The sequence below is a fragment of the Talpa europaea genome, assembly GCF_964194135.1.
Source record: "Talpa europaea genome assembly, chromosome: 5".
Lineage (NCBI taxonomy): Eukaryota > Metazoa > Chordata > Mammalia > Eulipotyphla > Talpidae > Talpa > Talpa europaea.
Window position 1 is genome coordinate 55559775 of NC_140071.1, and position 18285 is coordinate 55578059.

Genomic DNA, 18285 nt, shown 5'->3' on the forward strand with positions numbered 1-18285 from the left:
GCTATTCAGTGACTTGGAAACAGTTGGAGCTTTCAGGTGTATTTTTAAGCTTTGTTAGACTGGAGGATTAAAATTTCCCCATGACTCAGGCGATACCCTCTGAGTGCTCTATTGGCCACCTTGGAAATTAGGAGACTTGCCATTCGGAACTGCTGGAAACAAACCATTCCAGGCCTTGTGGGTTGATTGGTCTCCAGTAATTTCATTATAGGTGTATATACTATTATACACTGGTGATTGCTCTCGCTCTCTCTCTCCTTCTCTCTCTCCTTTCTTTTTTTTTTTTTTAAAGATTTATTTATGTATGCATACAAGAGCTGGGGTACAGGCCAGAGGTGGGTGGGGGGGAGTAAAAGGATTCACCAGAGACAGAGTGGGGAGCAGAACAGGCAGACTGACTGAAATACACTGCTGAGGGGAGCAGCGGGCGAGACAGGAGAGGTCTGCTGTGCCCTTTGGGCAGCTCCCTGGCCGGGGATCGAACTCATGCTGCAGTGGCTGCGGATGGCTTCATAGGTTGCATTTAACCCCTTGTGCCACTGGGATGGCCCTCCTCTCTCTCTCTCTCCTTTCTTCTCCTACTCTCTTCTCCCTCATACTCTGTCCTGCTACCTCCGGTTATCAGGGATTCCCTGAACTCCCAATTCTGTCTTCTGAACCTTAAGCAGACCCCTAGGCTCCCTGTTCTACAATCTGGAAATTCTCTTAGGCACTGAGCTGGGGTGATCATAACACTCACCTAGTCTGTTTTTCCTCCCTTGGGGATTACTGTCCTGTACCTGCTAGTATCTAGGGTCAAAACATATTGTTTCTATATTTTGTTTGTTTAGTTGTTTCAGGCAGAAGGATAAATCTGAGTCCTGTTAAGCCAATTTAGCTGTACTTGGCCAATGTGTTAGATCTAATCAAGTTGGACCAGTTAGAGTCTTTCCCCTGGAATTGGGCTTGTTCCATGTGAACAGGAATTCACAAGAACCTAGTGTAGAGGAAAGGAAAAAAATGAAGCAGAAGTGAGCAGAAAAAAAGGGAGGAAAGAATGTGGATGGCTTTGCAATTCTTGTTCAGTTCCTTTTCTGAGACCCATAACATTCTTACCATTGGAATTTTTGAGACATCCCAAATTTCTTTCTCTGGCTAAAATGTATTCAAGTTGGATTCTACTACTTGCAACCAAAGGGTTTTAACAGCACATCTTCAGATAAAAATTAGGGGACAAGGCAGTTGAAGGAGGAAACAACTCTTTTTCTAGCTGGAAACATGTAGGGTACAGAAGAGAAGAAAAAGGTTTCTGATGTGCCAGAAAGCCTTAAAAGAATGAATTTCTCTGAACATTTGTCATCAGGATCAGAGGCATGAGCCCCAAAGTACAAAAGCTGTTGCAGTTTCTTCACCTTCTCCAGATCTTCAGTGGCAGCTTTGTTAAGCTCAACATGGCTTCGGCTAACATGCTGAGAATGGAGGAACCATATATTGCAGGGGGCGCCCAACCCTTAAGTGAGAAATGAACTGATCTACAGGCATGATTATGTCAAAAATCTACAAGAAATGAATGGCCCTAACACATAACACGCTGACTGTGCCATTCTCAGCAAATGTGGCATCATCTGCACAGAGAATCTGATTTGTGAGATCCACATGATTAGAAAATGCTTCCAAGAGCAAACTACTTCCACTGACCCTTCAAGTTACCTTCTCTGTGAGGTGGAATGAAGAAGAAAACCACCTGTATTGTAGAAGGTGGAGATACTAGCAGCAAGGAAGATCAGATCAACAGTCTTATTATAAGGAAGAACTAAAATGTCTATGATGATTGCTTTTGTAATCTGGCCAGTTAACTGCTTTGAAATTTTTTAAAAGGAAAGCTCTTTAATCAATGGTGCCTATTCCCTTGAAAGGGGAATCAACAGGCAGCATGAATAAAATTTGCTTCCTGTTGTGAAGAGGGAAAGAAATATTGAGATGAAAAGTAGAAAGTTCTTTTGGAGAATGATATCAGTTGTCTCAAAATATAGGAAAGTTTTCTACAGAGCATGAGACGACAAAATGGAATTTAAGTGCTTGATGAGGAAGGAAAAATTGAGAGTCACACTGTGGGTGACAGGTACAGTGAAATCAAAGGGTTGGGTGCATCATTGAGAGCCCAGAATGGTTAGAAATCATAATTTTCTGGTGAAACCAATCTATTGGATCACATGATTTCTCCAATAATGAATGTACAACAATCCAGGAACAGGGACAGGGAAATGAGGGGGGGGGGTTCAAGATGATTCTCTTTTACTGTGTTCTGGCCCACTACCACCTGCCCATCACAGCAGCATAGCCTCTTAGCCCTTTTCAACCCCAAATACACATAAAAACATGAAGAGAAATTCATGATCAGAACAGCTAGATTCTCCCAAGCTCGGAGTACCTTGAGACTTCAAGTTTGCTTGAAGCCTTTTTAAAACAGGAGACTTAGGGCAGTATGGAGACTGTGACTTTCTGGGCCTCACTGGTGGCCTAGGGGTTAAGTCTCAGTGCTACCACTGCAAAGGCCCACCACAATGGCCTGAGTTCAATCCCCGGCCAGGGAGCAAATCCATATATGGCGCAGCAGATCTCTCCTGTTTTGCCCACTGCTCCTCTTAACAGTGTATTCAGTAGATCATCTGTTCTGCTCCCCACTCTGTATCTGGTGAATCCTCTCACCCCCTGCACCTCTGGCCTGTGCAAAAATAAATAAAATGAGATCCACATCTATGCAAAATGCGCAAAAATAAATAAAATCTTAAAAAAAAATAAAGACTGTGGCTTTCAACAATACCAGCTCAGAAAAGTCATATTGCTTGCTTGACTTTGTCTGTTGCCTAGTCCCATGTGACCCCATCCCCAGCTCACTGCCTCTAGGCAAGTTTCAACAAGGAGTGGCAACAAGGCTGGCTCAATACCAAATGACAGCCATAACTCACATCCATTATTTTCTTGTACCTCACTGTTTCTCAACAAGGAGGGTACCCATCTTTAGGGACTATCTTGGAAAGAAGAGAGTAGTTTTGGTTTTCATGATGACCAAATCACCTACTGGCAATGCGGGATACGGTCCAGGGATGTTACAAATCCTGAGACACGTACAGAAAAATGAAGAACTTCCTGTGACTTTCCAGTGTTGCACAGGACATTCATGGAAACAAGAAACCTGTTTGTAATTATCTGTGCCTAGAACTGTCCTTATGTTCCACATAAAAACAATGTATTTCTTGAATTTTCTAGGAAAGTAACTACTATGTAAATTGAGGGATGATTGTTCTTTGTTTTGTTTGGAAGTTTACCAAGACTTTTCCACTATTTCAGAAAATCATGTGCCAATGGTAATAGTGCTCAAGATTTTGTATGTGAGTTGCCAGTACCGCCAATCAGCTGTCAGCCTGCATTTGCACTGTCACTCCATGGTGATTATAGCTTTTGCATGCACAGTATTGGTGTAAACATTAGTTAAATGAATGAATATGCAGAAAACCAAAAGGAGTAAAATGACGTGTTGGCAATCGGGAGGTTAGAAGCAGAGAGGAAATTTACAAAGTGACCGTGGTGGGTGGGATGTTGATGAGCTCATGCAGCCAAAAGCGTTTCTAATCCCTGTCCCTAGAACTGTGCTATATTTGTCTGGACAAGTCTTCATGAAAAATAGCTATTCCTGGGTACCTGTGCATACCCATGATAGGGGCTGAAATCTTCCTTAATATATGCTACTTTAAAGCTATCACTTACCCTTTGAGAACAGGTAGAGCTAAGGTCATAGAATTCCAAGATCCCTCCACCACTTCTAAGCATGTTATGTCTATAATGGGTATTTGTTGCTGCCTCCCAGCATCCATTATTCCTTTTCTCCTTTCTAAGGTTACCACACATTTGTTTCTCCACACAGCCTGGAGCTTCAGAGGTGGCTGATCCTACTGCAGCATCAGGGAAAGCTCCTGATTGGTTCCCTGTAAGACTTCAAGGGTTAAGGATAAGATCTAAGCAGGCCAAACTCTTGCTTGAAATGCTGTAACTGAGGCTTTCTGTCTCTTCCTGGTTGTGGAAGAAAGCACAGGAATGGATGAAGTTGTCAGACAGTCACCCTAAAACAGAGGATGCTGCAGGTACAGAGCTGAGAAATAGAAATGGAGTCCTTTCCAATACCAAGTCACTGCATCAGCAATCCCATGAGATTTTGTTATGTGAGTTTTCTGTTACTTATAACTGAAGTGTTCTAACAAACCCTGTGCTTCTTTGAGGTTCTTTCATGGATGAAGTACAAAAAGAAGAGGAACATTACACAATTGGTGAGGTCCCTGCTCTCTGGCCATAGGGTATTTTAGAGCATTGGATAAGGAAGTACAGTGCTAAGGCCAGTGCTTTCTGTGCTGTAGGATCTGATTTGGGGGCTGTAACTGGGGCCCGAGAAGCTTAAGTTCCAGCGAGGCTTCCACTGCAAATGACTCTAGTGTCACTGGTGTCTTAGATAAACCACACATGAGATTAAAAGTCAGGTGACCAGTTTTATAGCTGTTACTCAGAAGTCAGACAGCAGGCTGTGGAGCATCATAAATATGCACAATGAAATGTGAAATGCCTGCAAACCCCAATACACTGGGGGAGACCAGCAGCATACTTTAGGAAGTTATCCAACACTCATTGCCTCATTTCCTTAGGAGTCCCCATCATTCCCAGCGACAAGCAGAGTGGCTCTCTCGCCTCCCCACCATGGGATCCCAACCACATGCAGACAAAACTAACGCTAATGGTTTCTACTTATTGATCATTCTCCACGGGCAGGTGATGTAAGGAACACTTCAGATGTATTGTCTCATTTATTCTTTATAATGTACTTGGAGAAAGAAACTATGCTTATCTCCTGTTCAAAGATGAGAGAACAGGCAGAGAGAGGTTAAGATCTGATGGCTGATAAAAGGTAGAGTAGGAATTTAACTTCTGCTATCTGTTGTTGGTTCCTATACTACATGGATATAACTTCTCTGCTATTCTGCCTTTTCTGCTCCTGTGCTCCTCCAATGGTTTGTGAAAGGATATTCATCTTCAGGCATCTAAAAGATATATTATATATGTGCACATATGCCCATCCATGTATACTTTACATGTATGACATTACACACTATGTAATGTTTATGTTTATATTACTGTAATTAAAAGAGTCTCATGGGCCTCCCCTGATGGCACAGGTGGTTGAGCACAGCGTTGTGAAGCTGTCCGCAGCCTCTGCAGCGGCGGTTTGATCCCGGCCAGTGAGGGTCCCACATGGCACAGCAGACCTCTCCTGTCACTGCTCCACTCAGCAGTGTATTTCATCAGTCTGCCTGTTCTTTTCCCCACTCTGTCTCTGATGAATCCTCTTACCCTCCCACTAATTTGGCCTGTACCCCGGTTCTTGTATAAATAAATAAATCTCAAAAAGAAAAAAAAGAGTCCCCACAGTATCCCCTCACCTAAGAGAGTACACTGGGCTGGTGTCCAGCCTGGTAACTCAGCAATCAGCTACTCGTGAAGGAAGAGTACCGAGCCCTAGTAGAAGGGCCCTTCTTGAAGAAGCTCAAGGACAGAAGCTGCTGTCAAACTTGGCCTTTATAATCTGATTTTATTCAAAATCTCAACACAACTGATAAAACTTCTGGCCCATGAATGTGAATAAAAGGTTCATGGTATGTGGCCCAGTGGATACAGTTGACTACATCCTCTTTTGGAATGGTCATTACCACATCAAGGTGTTTGAAGAGCACGTGCTCTCACATGAAGCATGTGGTGGCGGTGGGAGGGACAGCCAGTGATCTCCAGACAAATAGCATTGCATCGGGAAGTGGCTATGTCGTTAACACATGATACAGAAGCTCAATTCCAAGCACATCACATTATGTAACACTTAGGATGAGCTGAGAGAGTTCTTTCCCAGATTTGGGGGACCTCAATCTGTCTTTGGTCCCTGGGGTAAGTGAGAAATGAGACAAGGCTACTATATTGTGACAAAGTTGAAGACTGATTTCTGGCCTTCCCCTTGCCCTGAAATTCTCAGAATGTGGACAGAGAGGAAGAGTCTCTCCCTCATTTGACAAGGCAGTTTGATTCAAATTTCATTTCTCAACAGTAATTTTCTACTTTTAAAGGGTTTTCTCTTAAAAGTTGTGACCTACATTTAATAATTACTAATCTATTTTTTTTTCAAATGACTAATTTAATAGAAATAACCGAAACAATGTGGCTTTCAAACAAGGCCTTAAACTAATCTAACTTCTAAAACACATTACAGAGCATTATAACAAGAAATATTTACAGGCAGCTAATGTATTAAATAACCATGAAAAGAAAATCTTGCTTTTATTACACACCAGCAAAGCACACAGGAATGGAACAATTAGAAACTGCAACCTTGTTTTACAAATTAAATATGATTATTTAGAGAATACAATACCAAAGAAACAGCACTTTTTTTTTTTAAGAATCATATTGAAGGGTAGTTAACTATGCAAAAATAATAGTATTAATAATAATGATGATGAGGGGAGGAGACCAGTTTAAATACTGAAAGCAAGGAACTAGTAAGGCTGTGAATTTAACCCTTTTATATGTAGGTTTATATTTGTTGTAATCAACCTATCAAATGTACAAAATTAAGTTTAGCCCTTCTCTAAAAAGTGATCTTTAAAAAATGCTGTTCTTTTAGATTCGCCAAATTTATATGTGGGAAGATTCTGGAATGATTTTGTAAGTGCCACTGCAATATTACCTTTCAAGCATGGCCTAAGTTTCCATCTTAAGAACAAAATGAATGTCTGCTCCTGGTCTGAGAAATGTAGGCATTTACTATGTTTTGAATCACAATGAAACATGTATATAAGCCTATGAAGAAAAGATTTGTGCAATCTGAAAGCCTGTTAATTTTCTACTAATCTACTTTTAATAATCACTGTTTAAGTCACTCTTCCCCTCCAGTAACAAAGAAAAAGCTCCAATCCGTTTCACATATGCATCAGATAGTGTCATAAAGAACAACCATCCTTCTTTTTACTGCCCAACTAAAATGGAACCTGCCAATTGTGTTTTTGGTGTCAGATAAAGGATGGGACAGGCACTATTTTTTTTGAAGCTGTTGAATGTGGTGAGAATGGATGGTCCAGAGGAAGATGGGTCTCAGAAGTGGGGCAGCCTAATATATTCAGATCTTTAGCTTTGTTTCATGGAATCCAGTAGTTTCCAATGACAGAAGCAATAGTCCACCAAGTTTCTGCTTACTATGAATTGCTGTAGTAATGAGTCTAAACCTTTGAGTAAAGCATTTACTCAAAGGTTCTGACTCTCTCTTTCCTAGGTTATGTGGTTCTAGGAATCAGGACAGGGAATGGGCTCTGCTGGCCTGAAAGCTTGGGTACCTCCAGGAGGGATGATCTTGTTTTTTATATACTGGTTTCTGAGACTCTCTTGACTATCTCAGCTTTTTCATGCTTATCAGGGAACTCTTCTTTCCTTGTTCTCCTGGACGTAAGTGTCCACGTCCTTAACTTGGGTTGTAATTTCAAGCGCTGCTACCAATCCCCAAGAAGTGTGAGGGCTCTCACAACTCAAGCCTCAGCTGAGCCACAGCCCCAGTACAGAGGCTGTTGTAATGGTGGTGACAGCTTTGTGGAGGTGGCCTTGCAGCCAGAGAATCATTATGACAGTATAGGTGGCCTTCAAGGCTCTTGGGGGCATTAGAGATCTCTGAGTTCATGGAGGCTGAGAGAGTTTGTTTGCAAAAATTAGCTGCCCCTCTGAATTCACCTATATATAAAAGCAGGTAATTAGGAAGATGAAAAGTGATTGGAAGTGCTGCAATAATGGGTAGAAGCGAAGCAAAGAAATGCTGTTAATTACTATTTATACAACACCATTTTACTCCTAGAATGATGCACCTAGGAAAACACAGGCTGAGTAATTTTCAAACCAGAAACACTTTAGTGACTACCAAACTGGAGAAGGAAAATATAATTTTTTTACCATACTTTTGGAGATTTTCTAGTCAGAGTATGATCTCGAAAAAATTGTCACTAAGTTCTATGTTTGACTTATTTTATAGTTTTCTGAAAATTTTATCATCTCTTCCCATATTTTGCCAATAAGGCCTACTTAAGGATGTTTAGTTTTTTTTTTTTATTTAGAATAAAACAAATGTCCAAGCATGTAATACACCATTATGTTATTGTATTAGAGCAATATTAGTCTTATTTTATATATAAATGATATGGATGTACTTAGAATGAGATCTGAAAATAGAATGAGATCTGATACCAAACACCAATCCAAATGGCAGGAATTTCAATATCAGTTATATTTGGGGAGAAATCTATACCTCTTGTCCTAGTAGTAAAAAAGGCCCTGGAGAGATTATACAATACAAAACAATTTGTGGGTATCCAGAGTGGGCTGGTGGGAGCAGTCTGCCCCAGTCTGCCCCAATAAGGGGTATATTTTTATAAGTAATTAAGAACAATAATAAGGCTGATTAAAAAGTTGCTCTGCCTTATTATCATCATGTACTGACAATTTTAAACAATGTCAGTAATAAAAATACTGGAAAAAAATCTTTTGTGGTTATAAAATCTAAATAGTTGCAGTGAAGACTGCTGAGTTAAATAACATGTGGAAGCTAAAAATCAGCACATTTAATAAATAGCTCATTCTACCTGGACTTCAATTAGAAGAACCATGAGTTACCTAGTTCCATCTGCCCCCCACCCATCTCTACTCTGGTCATACATATTTGTTCAGTTACAAATTCCTAAAGATTAGGAATCATTTGAGTGAATCCCTAAGGTACTACATATATCTGTATTGAAACAGTAGGTTCAAAAAGTAAAAATAATATGCTGGTAATACAGATGAATAAATAGAACTTGAGGACTTCAACTCTCCCATTCTATAGAGCACTTGGAATTTTTATTTTTGTTTGAAATTTGAAACAGTGAATCAGAGTGCAAACTGTGATGCATAATATTTTTGCTTGGATAATGCATTTTAATATCTATTGTTGCTGTTCAAATATTTAATGAGCAGGGTGCTGGGTAGAGCAAACATTAGGAAAAATTCTCTCAAGGAACAATGTAGGCTAATGGTAAACTGACGCACAGAGTGGTAATGACTAACCCAGTGAGGCATAAATACCTAGGTATTTGGAAATGTGGGAATAGAGCTGGAGAGAGGGTAGAGTAAAATTAACTCTCCATAAGAAAACCTTTTTAAGTGTAGTACAAGCCTGCATACAGAAACATATTACAAATCTGCTCCCTAAAAGGTTAAAATAGTTTCCAATTTTCACCACAATTGAATATACCTCTTGAAATGAGTGACGCCATGACCTGATGTTATTTCTATGGACAGAAAAGCTAAATAGACATACAGATGGCCAACAGGTACATGAAAAATGCTCATTTCCCTTATTATCATGGAAGCGCAAATAAAACCACAATGAGAAACCACCTCACATCTGAGAAAATAGCCCACATCAAAAAGGCCAGAAACGATAATTGTTATTGAAGTGTGGAGAAACGGGAACCCTGAGACGCAATTGGTGGGAAGGTGGACTGGTACCGCTCCTGTGGAAAACAGTATGGAGGATTCTCTAAATGTTTAAAATAGATCTGCCATATGATCCAGCAATTCTACTCCTCAATATCACTAATGCAAAAACACTTATTTGAAAGGAAAGATGTACTTCTATGTTCATTCCAGGCGATATCAAATAGCCCAGGTATGGAAACAACGGAAGTGCTTAATAACAGACGAGTGCATTAAGATGTGGTATACACACAGTGGAATACTATTCAGCTATAAAAAAGATGAAATCTTGCCATTTGTGACAACATGGTGGGGATGATAGTAAGTGAAATAGGTCAGAAGGAGAAAAGCAGATTTTGAATGATTTCACTCATGTGGAATAGAGAGAAACAAAGGAAAGGGAAAAAAAACAACAACCCAAAATGAGCCCTTCAAATCTGAATGTAGAACTGAGGCTATTAAATGTGGAGGAGGGTTGTAGGAACTAAGGGTTAAGGGGCCTCAATGGACTCTGGTGGAGGATTATTGGTGCTAAAGTGGTGCTCTTGGTATAATAACATAAATCAGAAGAGGTGTGACTCCACAACCCTAAAACATGTACAGTGCTGTAAAGCAATGTTACCTCAATAAAAATGGAAAAAAATGAAAGGAAAAAAGCCTTGGGCCATCCACTGATCAATGCATTTTAATTTCTATATGAAATTGTATATTTTAAGTTAATTGTTTTAAAACTAGGGGATGAATCAGCAGACTACTATGTGATTAATTCTAAAAATGAGTTTGTCTTATGGAGGTAAGGATGTTAAAAACAAAATCGGCTCTTGGTGTCAAATGCTCTGCCCTTCTTCTGATAGAGTCTATTGGAGATGCCCCTGCTCTCAGGCATGCGGTCTGCTTAAAGGTGGCAGGTCTGTCCATCACAGACAACTGGGACTTTCATGTACTCCGCATCAGGAAAATAGCCATGTTCTTCCTATTGGCAATATGGGGATGCTTTGGAACAGCCTTATTCCAATGTAGGGTCAACTCATCCTCCTGTCTCTCCACCAAGGTACTCTACTTTTCTGGATGACTTTGCTTTTCACCTAGGTTTTGGAAAACAAATTCTGATAATACATCTTTGGGGCATAGAAAATTCAATATTCCTTTTTGTGTTTATGTATCGTTAGAAAGAGATGGATGGGGTGGGAAGGTGAACTGAAATAATACATCTCATTGTCTTGAATTTGTGGAAACATGAAACAGATAATTTTTCTCTTGTGTTGTCTTGCAATATTAGTCAAAAGTACCGTGGAATCGCATTTAACAGCAATTTTGTGAATACTATCAATTTAGAGAAATAAAAGTGATTGCCTTTGTAGTATTCTTAAATCACACAAAATTAGAAATATTATATTCCACTTGAGTCATTGAGTTTGTTAATTACAATTTAACTTCATTTTTGTGGGATATGGCAGTGTTCACCACTGATTATATGATTGTTCTGTGGTTTTGTCAATAGAACATGTTATTGTGTAGAACGCATATGGTGATGAGTCCTTGACCTGGACCAAAAAAAAATTGGATTTTTGTAAGACAGAACTCATCAGTTAAACCATGAAGTATGAACTGGATACTTGACTGTACATAATGTTATACAAGGTACTTATCTGAGTACAGATTGATAAGGATTCTGTCTCAGGGTGTTCTCCTCTCCACATTACTTGTTATTCAAAGTAGATGGTTAATTTCTCATATGTACATGTAGAAAACCAGCAACTACTAATCCTCAGAAATTATCTGTGGAAGTTCTCTTAGGTCTGCTGCAAAAAACAAGACAAGAAAAAGTCCCTTGAATGGTGAGAGTGGAAACCCTGGGCAGATACCCAAACAGCCAACATCTATCCTTAGGTTCTGACTCCAAGTTGTGTCCAATTAATCATCACAACTAAACTATCCCCTCGCTGAATATAACACTCATTTCCAAACCACTGGTTTTCTCTGCAACCTGTGTTTTCTCCTATTTAGTCCAAAATAAGCTCTTCCCTTCATGTCTCTTTCTTTCCCTGCTTCCCACTGAAGGAATGAATGAATGAGTGAACAAATGAATTAATTCTTCTCTGCTGCAAAATAGTCTTCTCTATTCCAAGATTACTGGAAGAAGGTGCTAACACATATTCCCTGACTTTTTGTATTTTTTTCTTTCAGGTATTCTAAGAACACCTCTTTTTTGTTGATCTTAAGATAAAATTCCCTGGAAAGTAAAAGATCCTTTGTCTAATCTATTTAGTTCATATATCCTCAGTCCCCCAGACTGCAATTATATGGCGATGGAAAATGGGGAATGATTTCTTCACAGGCTGTGACCACACCTTACAGCTCATTTCTTTGTAATGTTAGTCCTGACCCTGGTTTGTCCTGTTGTCTCAGATTTGATACACCAAATTCCCCTGTGGCCATCCTGGGTTGTGTTATTTGCTGTCTCTTGTTTACCAATGATATTGACTACTCAGGCATGAGGCTTCTCAACAGACAGTGTCTTTTCTACCTTCCCTTCCCCAGCTGGCATCCCCATTCCTCAGCTTCTATAGCAATAACTAAGTCAATTTGCTTTGAACTCTCCCATGCCTACTCCAGCTGATGTTAACTCTTTACATCCCAACCATGCCTTTTTGATTCTACCTGCCCTTGTCAGAAACCATCTAAGATCTTTTTTTCATCTGCAGGAGCTCAGGGTCTTGATGCTAGAATTTCTAATTAATACCCCAATTCCATTTCTTCACATAAATAATTTTTGTCAGAGTTGAAATAACACTGGATTCTGATACCTCTGGTGAATTTTGTCTAAAACAGATTTTTTGAACACTGACATGAGAGCCCAACTACAATTTATAATGTCAACTCTGAAATGTTTGTTCCTGTAAATTATTGTCTTAGGAATAAACTTTTCTGGGGAACAAAACCATTCATAAATTAGAAACCCTCTGATGCTTTGTACATTGTCTGGACCGTGTGTCCTAGCCTATGTCCAAAGCACCAGTGTGGGTCTCTATGTTCAGAACTAAAGTTCAAATAAGGACATCAAAGCAAGGCATAAATAGACAGTAACATCACACCTTGAGATTTATTAAGGAGGCATCGATGCTGGGACTTGGAATGTGTGTGGAGAAAGGGTCTCAGTTGGAAGTAGGAGTGAGGACCAAGTCAGACAGGGCAGGAAGGATGTAGGAAATGTTCACTGTCAGTCACAGACCTATGTCCAATATTCATAGGAATCCCCCATAGTTGGGGACTTAGTGGTGGTGAAGCTATGACAGGAAATAATGACAGCTGGAAAGGTGCAGTTGTTATTACTGAGGCATCTCTCTCTTGGGCAGAGCTTAAGCCGAGAAACTTGAAGAGCATTTCGAGAATGAAAATAGTCTTCAAGAAACCAGCAGAAGGCTCCCAGAGGAGTTAGAGGTGAGCTGGGAAGTTCGCCCAGGCCAGGCCCCTTCTGGCCAGCAGTCCGAACCCAGAGGGGGAGCGGGAACCTACCACCGGGGCAGACCGGGCACGCGGAAGAGTGTGCCTGTATCTGAATAGCCTTTTTAGATAGAATAGGGACCTTTCTTCAGTAAAGACTGCTTGAAACCAGCAGAAGGCTCCCAGAGGAGCCAGAAGTGAGCTGGGAAGATCCCCCAGGCCAGGCCCCTTCTGACCAGCAGTCCGAGCCCAGATGGGGAGCGGGCACCCAAGGCCAGGGCAGACCAGGCGCGCAGGGGAGCACATCCCCGCATCGGCATTTTAGAACAGGGACCTTTCTCCAATAAAGACTGCTTGAAACTGGCAGAAGGCTCCTGGACGAGCCAGAGGTGAGCTGGGAAGTTTGCCCATGCCAGGACCCTTCTGGCCAGCAGTCCAAACCCAAACGGGGAGCGGGCACCCACAGCCGGGGCAAACCGGGTGTGCAGAAGAGTTTGCCTGTCTCCAAAGCGCCATTTTAGAACAGGGACTTTTCTTCAATAAAGACTGCTTGAATCTGGCAGAAGCCTCCCCAGGAGCCAGAGGGAGAAGGTTCCCTGCGCAGTCAGAGGTGAGCTGAAGGCCCCTACAAGCCCAGTCCCGCCTGGCAGGAATTCGGAGCCCAAAGGAGGATCCAGAGATTTGGAACCCAGAGTGCAATCCAGCTGCCCAACCTCCAGGGAAGTCTGTGGGACTTCAAGACACACATTTGTAACTAAATACAGAAGGAGGAGAGATTCTGTGACAGTGACCATTAACATATTCAAAGTACCACTGCCTCACTAGACTTCTGGCATAACAGTTTTTGACTCGTTTGGAGTGCCAGTTTCTGAAACTCCCGAAAAAACACACCAAAAAGATGCCAGTCAGTACCAGCAGCACAGTGTCCCAATGCATAAGGCAAATTAGAAGACAGGCAGCAGGGAAAAGAAAAACTATAAGAAAGTAGCAATGCCTCAGAAAAAAGACACACCACAAAAAAAAAAAAAATCCACCAGCTTGCAACTACAGTGACTTGGAAGAAATTCTGAGCCTTCCAGAAAAAGAATTTAAAATTGCCATGATGAAAAACTGATGGAAGTTATTAAGGAAAACAACGCTCAGAAGAATGAAATTGAGTCCCTAAAGAGGGAAGTAAAAGAAATGCAGGAGATCAAAGAATCAATGGAGGCACTAAAGAACTCTGGGAAAAGCAATGAAAGCAGAATAGATGAAATGGAAGAAAGAATAAGTACTCTTGAAGACACAGAAATAAAAAGAACTAAAACAGAAAAGGAAAGAGAAGTATGAAGGAAAAAGAATGAAGAAAGACTTCGGGAACTATCTGACTCCATGAGGAAAGGAAATATAAGAGTTATAGGAATCCCAGAAGGAGAGGAGAGAGATGTGGGAACAGAAAAATATTCCGGGAGATAATTGAAGAGAACTTCCCAAACGCGAAGAAGGAGCTGAAAATTGATATACAAGAAGCAAGAAGAACACCAAACTTCCATGATGAAAGGAAAAATACAGCAAGACACATAATAGTAAAGCTCCCAAGAATCCAAGACAAGGAAAAAATAATGAAGCTGACAAGAGGGAAGAAACAGATAACATTCAAAGGAAAGCCAATCAGGCTGACATCAGACTTCTCCGAAGAAACACTACGGGCAAGGAGAGAGTGGAGGGACATAGTCAACAGACTCCAAGAAAACAGATGCTAACCAAGAATACTCTATCCTGCAAAGCTCTCCTTCCTCTATGAAGAAAGAATAAGGACCTTCCCAGACAAACAGAACCTCTGGAATTTCATTACAACTAAACTCCCACTCCAAAAAATACTACAAGGAGTCCTAAAGTCAGAACCTCAGAGGGACGAATAACAATGAAAGTAGGCCAAAAAAAAAAGTTATTAAAAGAATAAATGAATAAAATCAGAGGAAAGACAAACACGATGGCAAATACAGATGTTAACATATCAATATTAACTCTAAATGTAAATGGACTAAACTCTTCAATAAAAAGACACAGAGTCGCAGGCTGGATTAAGAAACAAAACCCAACCTTTTGCTGTCTCCAGGAAACACATTTAGCTACAAAAGATAAAAATAGACCCAAAGTTAAAAGATGGAAAACAATCCTACAAGCAAATGGACCAAAAGAGAAAGCAGGAATAGATATACTTATATTAGATAAAACAGAATTCAAACTCAAAAAGGTAAAAAGAGACCCCAACGGTCACTACATTATGATCAAGGGGACAATACTTCAAGAAGAAATAACACTCATTAACATATATTCACCAAACGAAGGAGCACCAAAATATATCAGACAACTATTGTCATCTTTGAAAACAGACATCAGAGAAAACACATACGTAGTGGGAGACTTCAACACACCACTATCCACAATGGATAGATGAACGAGACAAAAAAAAAATAAAGACACTAAAGCTCTAAATAAGGATCTAGAGCGCTTGGGCTTAACAGACATCTACAGAACACTAAACCCAAAAAATTCTGAGTACATATTTTTCTCAAGCGCACACAGATCATTCTCCAGGATCGATCACATACTGGGACCCAAGACAAACATCAACAGATACACCAAGAGTGAAATCATACCAACCATCTTTTCTGACCACAAAGGCATCAATAAACCATAAAAAGAAGGCAAGGAACTCTCCTACCTCATGGAGATTGAAAACCACACTACTGGAAGATCACTGGACTAATGAGGAGATCAAAGAAAAATTTAAAAAGTTCTTCGAATTGAGTGACAAGGAGGACACCAATTTCCTAAATGTATGGGATGCAGAAAAAGAAGTAATAAGAGGAAAATATATAGCAATAGAAGCTCACAACAAGAAACAAGAAAGAACTCAAAGAAAAAACCTAATCCCAAAGCTCAAAGATCTAGAAAAAGAACAACAACAAAAAAAACCCAAACCAGTAGAAGAAAAGAAATAATAAAAACCAAAGCAGAAATAAATGAAATTGAAACTAAAAAAACAATACAAAAGATCAATGAAACCAAGAGCTGGTTCTTCAAAAAAATAAGTAAAATAGACAAACCCCTACCCAGGCTCACAAAGGAAAAGAGAGAGAGAGCACAAATAAACAGGATCATAAATGAAAGAGAAGAAATCACAATGGACACAGCAGAAATCAAAAGAATAATCAGAAGCTACTATGAACAGTTATATGGAAAGAGTTCAACAATCTAGAGGAGATGGACAAATTCCTACAACTCTACAATCACCCAAAGCTAGATAGAGAAGAAATAGAACACCTAAACCGACCAATTACAAGCAGCGAAATTGAAATGATAATCAAAAACCTCCCCAAAAACAAAAGCCCAGGACCTGATGGATTTACAAATGAATTCTACCAAACATTCAGAGACGAATTAGTGCCTATCCTTCACAAACTCTTCCAAAAAATTGAGAAGGAAGGGATAATACCAAACACGTTCTATGAGCCAACATTACACTAATACCAAAACTGAACAAGGACAACACAAAAAAAGAAAACTACAGGATAATCTCCCTAATGAACACTGATGTAAAAATCCTCAATAAAATTTTAGCCATCAGAATCCAACAATGTATCCATAAGATAATTCACCACGACCAAGTAGGATTCATTCCAGGGACACAAGGATGGTTCAACATCCGAAAATCAACGTTATCCAACACATCAACAAAAAGAAATATAAAAAATATACGATAATATCAATAGATGCCGAGAAAGCTTTTAATAAAGTGCAACCCCATTCATGATAAAAGCCCTTGAAATTCTCGGCATACAAGGAACATACCTCAACATCATAAAGGCCATATATGACAAGCCAACAGCCAGTATTACTAACAATGGCAAAAAGCTGAAAGCATTCCCATTAAGATCTGGAACAAGACAAGGATGTCCACTCTCACCACTGCTTTTCAATATAATACTGGAAGTCCTAGCCAGAGCAATAAGACAAGGGAAAGACATCCAAGGAATCCAAATATGAAAATAAGAAGTCAAACTATCACTCTTTGCAGATGATATGATAATATACATGGAGAACCCCAAAAACTCCACAGAAAAACTAATTCAACTCATCAATCAGTTCAGTAAAGTACAAGGATACAAAATCAACACGCAAAAATCAGTAGCCTTCCTATACACAAACAATAAATCTGAAGAAGAAGAAATAAAAAAAAATCCCTTTTATTATCAAAACAAAAAAAAATCAAATACTTGGGAATAAATCTAACAAAAGAGGTAAAGGGCCTATACAAAGAAAACTATAAAACACTGTTAAAAGAAATAGAAGAAGACACAAAGAAATGGAAAGACATCCCCTGCTCATGGATTGGAAGAATAAACATTATTAAAATGGCCATCCTACCAAAAGCAATATACAGATTCAATGCTATTCTAATAAAAATTTCAATGTCATTCTTCAAAGAAATAGAACAATTATTGATGAAATTCATATGGAATCACCAAAAACCCCGAATAGCCAAAGCTCTCCTGAAAAAAAGAGAAGGGAATAGAGGCATCACACTCCCAGACTTCAAACTCTACTACAAAGCCATAATCATCAAAACTGCATGGTATTGGAACAAGAACAGACACACAGAGCAATGGAATCGAATAGAAAATCCAGAAATAAACCCACAGATTTATGGTCAACTAATCTTTGACAAAGGAGCAAAGACTATGCATTGGAGCAAAGAATGTTTGTTCAATAAACAGTGCTGGGAAAACTGGGTCGCTACATGCAAAAGAATGAAGCTTGACTACTACCTAACACCATGCACAAAATCCAACTCAAAATGGATTAAAGAACTAGATATTAGACCTGAAACCATAAAATACATAGAAGGAAATATAGGTGAAACACTACGTGATATGCACATCAAAGACATCTTTACAGACATCACCCAAAGCAGTGATAGTGAAGGCAAAGATAAACAGCTGGGACTACATCAAATTAAAGAGCTTCTGCACAGCAAAAGAGACAATAACAAAAACTAAGAGAAACCCCACCAACTGGAACATTATTTTTGCACACAACACTAATGATAAAGGACTGATCACAAAAATCTGCAAAGAGCTGATGAAAATCAACAAAAACAAAGAAAATAATCCTGTCAAAAAATGGGCAGAAGAGCTAAAAGGAAACTTCTCTGAAGAGGAAATGCAAATGGCCAACAGGAATATGAAAAAGGTTCAACATCACTTGTAATCAGGGAAATGCAAATCAAAACTA